The sequence below is a fragment of the Sorex araneus genome, chromosome 1 (assembly GCF_027595985.1).
Source record: "Sorex araneus isolate mSorAra2 chromosome 1, mSorAra2.pri, whole genome shotgun sequence".
NCBI classification, from domain to species: Eukaryota; Metazoa; Chordata; class Mammalia; order Eulipotyphla; family Soricidae; genus Sorex; species Sorex araneus.
Genome location: NC_073302.1, coordinates 275,398,021 through 275,405,119, shown reverse-complemented (window position 1 = coordinate 275,405,119; position 7,099 = coordinate 275,398,021).

The following is a 7,099-nucleotide window of genomic DNA, read 5'->3' as shown; positions in this document are numbered from 1 at the left end:
GGCAAAGCAAGCTCCTTACCCTTGCTCTAGCTCTCAGGCTCCTGGAGAAATTTTGTTCGGCTTTGCTTTGCTGTCATGCTTGCTGGTGCTCAGGGCTTACTCCTGGCTCTGTGCTCAGGGCTCACTGCTGGCAGGGCTCAGAGGACCATCTATGTTGCTGGGGGGTAAAACTTGGACTGGCTGAGTACAAGGCGAATGCCCTAGCTGCTGCACAATCGCTGGGCCTCCATCTCAGGCTACTTATCTGTTTAATAAGAAAAATAGTACCTAATTTTAAATGATTTGTATATATTGATTACGTGTGTGCGTGTGCATGAGGTGGTGGTGCCTCTGTGTGTATGTGTGTGTGCGTGTGTGTGTGTGTGTGTGTGTGTATGTGACATGCATGTTTGGAGGTGAGGGAGATAGCTCATATGAGAAAAAACATACTTAACATGTGACAGTCTGAATTTAATCCCTGACACCACATGCCACACCACCTCAGCACCACAGGCTGTGGTCCTGGTAGCTTTTAAACACTGCTGGGTGTGGGTCGGATGAAAAATTCATGGCAAATAGTATGCACGATGTCTTATTTTAGCTCTTTGTTTATCCATTCATTCATTTTTCACTTGGGGAAAGTGCTTTCAGGAAAGATCCATTCCCAAAAGAATCAGCAGTTTGGCGTGGTTTTCTTCTTGTACAGATTTGCAAAACTAATGTCTGTGTTGATAGGTTTCCTTTGCAACTTTCTAAAGTGAAGGACCTGCTTAACTTTAGTTAGTTCATTATTTGTCATTTAGTTCACTATTTGTCAAATGCATTTGACCCCAGAAGCCACAATGCAGTAAGTAAGGCCCTTGTCTTACGTGCTGCCACAGACCCCAATTCAGTCCCTGCCATCCCCCAACCATATGTGCCCAGAGTGACCCCTGAGAACAGAGCCAGGAATAGCCCCTAAGAACTGTCAGGGGTGATTCCACCCTGCCGCAAGAGAAATACATCCAATATATTCCAGAACACAGTTTGGAAAAAACTGCCTTTCTGATGTTTAATGGTGTTATATTCTTCTGCAATACACATGACATGAATATTTAAGTTAAGTTTGGTTGATACAAACCCTTGGTCTCTAATCTCCAGGCCCCAGAAAACTCCCTTTTCAGTTCTGATTCTGCTCAGGACATACATTCTTATTGCGGTGCTTCACAGAATTCGGAAAGATACCAGAATAGTGCACTCAAATAAATATTGGATCTGGTAGGGGAGTGGTTTCTTCAGGGAGATGAGGGAAGATGCTAATCCCATAGATTCTTAGGCTATTAAACTTAAACATCCCTTTGCAAGTCTTTTATAGAACATGAATCAGGTACGAAAATTGCTGACACAAATTTAGTAACCAACTTTCCAGGGAGAGTTTGCAAAGTAAAATACAACACTGTTAAATCTCTCTTAAGAATGAGTTTCCATGGCTCTCTCGAACTTAAGGTTAAAGTTTGCCTAACAGAATTCCTGCTCCCCTTCCCTCAGGGGTAAGACACATTTCCTTCCAATCTCCTTTTAAGAACTTTTCTAAATAGCAGTCAACATTAACTATGAAACTTCTGGCTCTTCTGTAAATGGAAAGTGATATAATGTTTTCTAACATTTTAATTTAAATGCTATTAGAAGCTTTTAAAATTCCTTCTTTTCTGGTGTTTTATTTTCATAATAGTGTCCCTATGTTTTCCTAGATACTCACAACCAAAAGCATTTAAATAGTAGCATTTTGGAAAAAAAAAAGTATAATAAATAAAGTTAAAGTAAAATTTAATAGAAGAAACTCTTCAAACTGCCTTAAGAAAACTTAGTAACCTTGAATGAAAGGAACTATTTCCAAGAAAAACAAATTCTTGGAGCATTGTTTCTCTTTTTTTTTAAAGAAATAAAATAAGGAATTTAAAGTTGTTTCATAAATCATTGATATGCCTAGGTTAAGCTTATGTAACTTCCTCAATCGGAAACAAAATCCTTTAAAAATGCATCTACTTATGAGAGCAAAAATATCATATCTGAAGTATGAATAATTATAAAGTCACAAATAATTCATTCTTTCAAGTGGCAAGCTTTTGAACAATTTCCAAAAATTCAACATTGTAAATAATATATAATTTAAAACTGCTCTTAAAGTTCAGAGATGCTGAAAAATATTTCTTTCCTGAGACATTGCCTTAACTAGTTTATAAATTTGCTCAAGTTAAAAGCCAGATATTTCATAATTAGATGATTAATGAGTCTGTTTCTTTAGTTCATGGGTCAGATAGGGGTCTGAGTTAAAGATTTCCTAGGGTTTATGAAAAAGAAAACATATCCTTCTACCTCCTTTTTCTGCCTAAGAAAAGTTCCTAACATCCCAGACTTTTTTTTGAAGCTCTGACATGGAAAAGGTCGGTCTCTTTTTCCCATGGAGAGCCTTCTCCCAGCGTTCTTCCTGGAACTTAGAACTGATCAGGTAACTCTCCTGCTCCTAATATATCTGTACCAACCCACATCTTCTACAAACTAAACCCTTTATGCATCCGGCTCTACCAACCAAATTTTTTCTCCTTTCTGCCAGAGCTTCACATTTCTCCTGTATATACTCGTGAACTGTTGGAAGCAATATCCAGCTCTTGCTTTTTCTCAGCCCGGAATTCCCATCTTTCACTGCTCTTTTCACTGTCACTCTCACTGTCATCCCATTGCTCATCCAGCGGGCATCCCATTGCTCATTGAGCGGGCACCAGTAATGTCTCCATCTTGAGACTTGTTGTTACTGTTTTTTGGCATATAATCGAATACGCCACAGGTAGCTTGCCAGGCTCTGCCGAGCAGGCGAGATACTCTTGGTAGTTTGCCGGGCTCTCCGAGAGGGGCGGAGGAATTGAACCCGGTTAGGCTGCATGTAAGGCAAATGCCCTACCACTGTGCTATCTCTCCAGCCCTCTTTTCACTAGTACCTTAAAATTCCATCGTGAATCTTACCTCCTTCTAGAATAACTTTGCAGAGGCATTTAGTTAAATCTGCCTTCCTTCAACTCTTTTTCTTTGGGGGGCTGGGAGGGTTGGGGGGAAGCTTGGGTCACACCGAGTAGTGTTCAAGGCTTACTCCTGGGTCTGTATTCAGGGAATCACTTCTGGTTGAGGCTTGGAGGGACCATATGGGGCCCTAGGGGTTGAACCTTTGCTGGCCTTTCTGTACTAAAAAGGCCAAGCACCTTTCTGTACTATGTCTATGGTGTCCCCCCTCCTTACTGCACTCATATGTACCTACCTTGGATTTTTCCAGGAATCCATCCGGTTCCTTAGTTGATTGTACTATAGATTCTCTCCCTGAGAGGTCATCTTTCTCCATGGATTTGGCTAACACTGAAACAAATCTGAATCACTTCATGACAGGGAAGATACAAAGCTTCATGATCTTTAGCTCCATGAATCTCCAGAGAAACTGGTCCCCTGTGCCTGTGACCTGTTGGGGAAGATAACTCCCCTCTGCCTACTGACTCTAACTATAATCTGGAATCACTTTTGTCTTTGGTCTTTTTCCTGTTCTTCACACCCAATGGTACCTGTGCCTTGTCCTTTGCAAAAAACTTTTTTCCACTCTTGGAAAAAGCATCCAATGATGCTCTTTTCTCCGCTCAGAATCATTCCCAGTGGTGAGCTCTCTCAGACTTTCTAAGTCTACCCATTCTAATCTCCCAAATCTCGCCAGGACAAAATTTCTTTACTTTACTACCTTGATCAGAACTTGACACCAAATTGCATATTCCTTACTTGGTATGTTTCTCTTTCTAGTTAACTTGTGCCTGTTTTTTGCCTTTCACTTATTGGTTGGGTTCACTTTCAAAAACAGCTATGAACAGGGCCGGAGCGATAGCACAGCAGGTAGGGCGTTCGCCTTGCACGTGGCAGACCCGGGTTCGATCCCCGGCATCCCATATGGTCCCCCAAGCAACTCCAGGAGTAATTCCTGAGTGCAAAGCCAGGAGTAACCCCTGAGCATCGCTGGGTGTGACGCAAAAAGCAAAACAACAACAACAAAACAAAAGCTATGAACAAGACAGACATTTCCAAAGTCAGACTTAGCAGCATAGACTGGCCACGAAGGGTACAATCTGGGAAGAGATGCATGCTCTCTTTAAGCACCAGTTTTCAAGTATCTGTGAAAGTACCTCCTTCACACTGCACTCATTTGTGGAGTGTAAAATAACATAACACAGAGACTGACACCCAAGGACAGTAGACCCAAAGGCCAGGAAGATTGCTCCATAGTTGCAAGGCTGCCTCATGAGCAGCTGGGATAGAGAAGGGATCATTAAGAAAATAATGGTTGGAGGGATCAGTCAGAATGGGAGATGTGTGCTGAAAGTAGATAAAGGACCCAACATGAAAATCTCTCAATATCTGTACTGTAAAACATGAGAGAGAATATGGAATGTAGTCTGCCATGGAGGCAGAAGGGTGGGAAAGGGCGGGTATACTGGGGAGATTGGTGGCAGGGAATGTGCACTGGTGAAGGGATGGGTATTTGATCATCGTGTGATTGTAACTCAAACATGAAAGTTTGTAACAGTATCTCACAGTGATTCAATAAAAAAAAATTAAAAAAGAAAGCACCTCCTTCAGATGACTTTTGTGAGTGTCTTTAACCAGTATAAAGACCAGAAAGAAAGCTTTCAAGGCAAAATTCATTCTACAAAAAACAATCTTGTCAAATAGCTTCAAACTTGAGCTGTGACTATATTTTTAACCACCACAATGATCTGTATCACTCTGGCTAGATTCCTTGAAATAGAAAGGGTGAATTATTAACTACCTTTTAGTAACAGTGGTCTATAATATATAAATAAACTTTAATGAGAATCAGGTTGATTAAAATCAATGTCTGCAATTGAAACATTTGTTCTTAGGGCTCAGAAGAGAAACTGGTATTCATTCCTTTGTGAGATTTCTCCCAACGATTGTTCGTACAAGCCTCTCCATTCTGTGAGACGAGAGCTGCTCTTGTGTTCCTCGGTGCAAATCCTGCAGGTGTCAAGAACTTTACAGTTTATTTTGGGTTTTTTTTTTGTGTGTGTGTGTGTTGGGGCCACACCTCACAGACCTCCCGGGACCATTCATGCTGGGACTTCCCACAAGGACACGATGCACTCAGCCCATTGAGCTGTCTCTCTGTGCCAAAGAGATTTCTCTTTTAAAGCTCATCAATCCAGGGGTAAATTCCAGATTGGACAAAGAACTCCAGCTTTTTTATTAGGAGGTGAAGAACACGCAGAGCATTGAATGCTACTCAATACTTTGCTGCTTTTGAAAATGGAAGTTATTCTTAAAAAAATTTTTAGTTAGTTTTGTTTGGGTGCCATACCCAACCCAGGCTTAGGGCTCGTTCCTGGCTCTGCTGGAAGGGATCACTCCTAGCTCTGTGCTCAGGGGTCTGTGTGAGTTACTGGAGATCGAACACAGGCCAGTTATGTGCCTTTATCCACTCTACCATCACTCCAGTCCCCCAAATTGAAGCTATTATTTCAAAGACTTACCGATTCTGAGGGCTGGAGCGATAGCACAGCAGTTGGGCCTTCACCTTTCATGTGGCCGACCCGAGTTTGATTCCTCCGGCCCTCTCGGAGAGCCCAGCAAGCTACCAAGAGTATCGAGCCTGTGCAGCAGAGCCTGGCAAGCTACCCGTGCGTATTGGATATGCCAAAAACGTAACAGTAAGTCTCTCAGTGAGAGACGTTACTGGTGCCTGCTTGAACAAATCAATGAGCAATGGGATGACAGTGACTGATTCTGAGATTGAAGATATAGCTTAAAGGACAGAGCACATGCTGTGCACTCAGGAGGCCTGGGTTAGATCCCTGGCGCCCCATGGTGTCCTAGCTCTCTGGGGAATAACCCGGAACAAAATCCAGGTGTGGGCCTAACCCCCCCCAAAACTCAAATCCTGCTCAAAATAATGATAAGCTGTGAAGAATATTTTGAAAGTTAAAAATTAAAAGGTCTGGAGTGATACTACAGCGGGTAGAACGCTTACCTTGCACACATCGAACCTGGGTTCAATCCCTGGCACCAGATATGGTCCCCAGAGCCCATCAGGAGTGATCCCTGAATGCAGAGCCAGGAGTAAGTCCCGAGTAGAGCTGGGCATGATCCCCAGACACTCCAAACCAACACAATAAATCAATTACAAAATTGAAAGATCTGGAGAAATGACTCGACAAGCTGAGCACATCTGCATGCCAGAGGCCCAGATTTCATCCCCAGTACCACCTTAGAAAACTGGGGAAATTAGAAACTGAAGTTCTGAGCCAGTGATGTAGTATAGGACCTTAGGCATTTGCTTTGCATGTGGCTCACCCCAGTTTTTATCCCAAGTACTACATATGATTCCCTAAGCACAGACACTGGCAGCCAGGAAGAGGTCTAAGCCTCTCCCGGTACGGCCCTAAAACTGCACTTTTCAGGAGGGTGTAATGGTGGTTGGATACCAATAATGTAATAAGTTGCTGTGAACAACTTTATAAAAATTAAATAAAATTAAAAATGAAAGAAAACCTTCATCTCTCTCAAAATAAAACTGAACTTCTGTATTACCCAATTCAAAAATTCAAGACACATTGGGGCTGGAGCGATAGCACAGCAGGTAGAGCGTTTGCCTTGCATGCGGCCATCCCAGGTTTGATCCCCAGAATCCCATATGGTCCCCTGAGCACCGCCAGGAGTAATTCCTGAGTGCAGAGCCAGGAGTAAACCCTGAGCACTGCCGGGTGTGACCCAAAAAGAAACAAAAAAAAATTCAAGACACTTCCTTATTGAATGTGAATGCACAAATCACCTATACCTGTAAGACCACGTGTGTTCTTAAGTGTGTTCTTAAGTCTTACTTCATAAGACTTAAGGTTCAGGATGCTTTTCTCACTCTTCTTAGTAGAGCATTGTCTCTCTTCTCCTAGGGGCATCTTAAATCTTAATCCTATAATAAAATTATTCCCATGACTGATTTTCCTTCCCATCTATAATTTGCTTTTAAATTCTATACAGCATTAATTTTTCACATAGATGAATCAATCACACCATAGTGGATTTAACTTTATAGAGCTGA